At 35.7% G+C, this 1,713-nt stretch overlaps 1 long non-coding RNA gene across 1 annotated transcript; it reads left to right on the forward strand.

The window, feature by feature from the left end:
* The first annotated feature begins 343 nt into the window (after positions 1-343).
* LOC131247224 (uncharacterized) lies at positions 344-1,305 on the forward strand. The gene is made up of 3 exons (XR_009171574.1): positions 344-487; positions 930-1,107; positions 1,215-1,305. It is a non-coding gene; the product is annotated as an uncharacterized LOC131247224 (long non-coding RNA).
* Positions 1,306-1,713: the final 408 nt, after the last annotated feature.

The raw sequence follows: 1,713 nt of genomic DNA on the forward strand, positions 1-1,713 counted from the left end.
CACTCTCTTGATCAAGCATCATTTAGTTTCCCTGAAATCAATCTTGCCCTGTGTTTGAGATGCACCTTACTTCTCTGTTTTTTTTTTTTTTTTTCTTTTGTGGTTTGGTTTTGCTACTAATGTTCAGTACTTCAATACAATGAGTTGTTTCTGTAATGCTTGAGATGTATTGATACTTTATCTATGTTTGGATGTAATATGCTCATTCAAAATGAAACAGTTGTTTAGAGTGTAGGCTCGGAAGGAGGTTCACAATGCTTCACCGGGGAGTTTACATGGGTCCATGATCAAAACTGCCCAACAGGTGCAGGTGCAGGTCACAATCCCGCCTTCCCTACCATTTCTTTAGCATACATTTAGCTCACCTAGTTTGACACCAACCTGATTCTTGGACCTGGGCATATTTTCTAGGTGAAGTTTGCTAAGCCCACACATGGGTAGAGCCTTCTGCAACAACATACAGCCGCATGTACCAATATAACATAAGGTGCGAGAGCAGAACTTTCCATTCAAATATTGCACCAATTGCAAAAGTAGTGTTTTCCCAACATGAAATAAAAATAGATGCACAAGACATTGAACACATAAGCTATCTTTTCTGTCCATTTGGTGCATTTGTTTGGCTTTTCCAAATCTACCAATCTATGGGTCACACATTGTAATATCTTACTGGTTGGATGTTTCTGAGTGCCCAAAAATAGTTGGACAGCAAGTTTTAGAAAGGCCCACTCATTCAATGGTTGGGATCATAATGTGGGGTAATTTGAAGATAATTCTCATGTTTGAAATGTCCATGCCATATTTCGCATTTTACTCCAGTGTTACAAACTTGAGATTTAAAACTTTCTGAAAGAAAGTTGATAATTGAATACCATCTGTTTTGGAGGCTATGTATTGCTGATTTTGTTCAGGCCATGACTGTCCAATAGGTTTGAGGCACCTATGGATCTAAAGAAAGAGTGGGAAAGATTAATATTTGAACAAAAGTATGGGGAAGCATTTACTTCAGCCCATGAATTGTTGGATGTTTATTTGGTTTTTAGATAATGTAGATTTTGCTTAGTTTTTCAGAGTTTATAATTGAGAAGATGAGCATGTGCTCTTGAAGTATTGTCTCTCTCTCTTTTTTATGACATCTCATCCTTGTCTTTTTCTATATTTTTAGTTCTTCAATTTTGCTGCATAACTTTTCTGTATGATGATATTCGTTGTAGGAAGCTATTCGTTGGGGTACTGATTATCTTCTCAAAGCTACTGCTCATCCAAACACCATATATATGCAGGTTTCTTTTTCTTTTTCTCTAATTCTTTTTGGCGTTGGATTTGCTTTCTTTTTCTTTTTCCTCATGTGGGATCTCTGTTTCTTTTCAGAAAAAAGCTGTTTAATTTGTATTTTCCATTTGTTTTTAATTTCGTAGGTAAAAGTATGGGGAAGCATTTACTTCAGCCCATGAATTGTTGGATGTTTATTTGGTTTTTAGATAATGCAGATTTTGCTTAGTTTTTCAGAGTTTATAATTGAGAAGATGAGCATGTACTCTTGAAGTATTGTCTCTCTCTCTTTTTTATGACATCTCATCCTTGTCTTTTTCTATATTTTTAGTTCTTCAATTTTGCTGCATAACTTTTTTGTATGATGATATTCGTTGTAGGAAGCTATTCGTTGGGGTACTGATTATCTTCTCAAAGCTACTGCTCATCCAAACACCATAT

The sequence above is a fragment of the Magnolia sinica genome, chromosome 5 (assembly GCF_029962835.1).
Source record: "Magnolia sinica isolate HGM2019 chromosome 5, MsV1, whole genome shotgun sequence".
NCBI classification, from domain to species: Eukaryota; Viridiplantae; Streptophyta; class Magnoliopsida; order Magnoliales; family Magnoliaceae; genus Magnolia; species Magnolia sinica.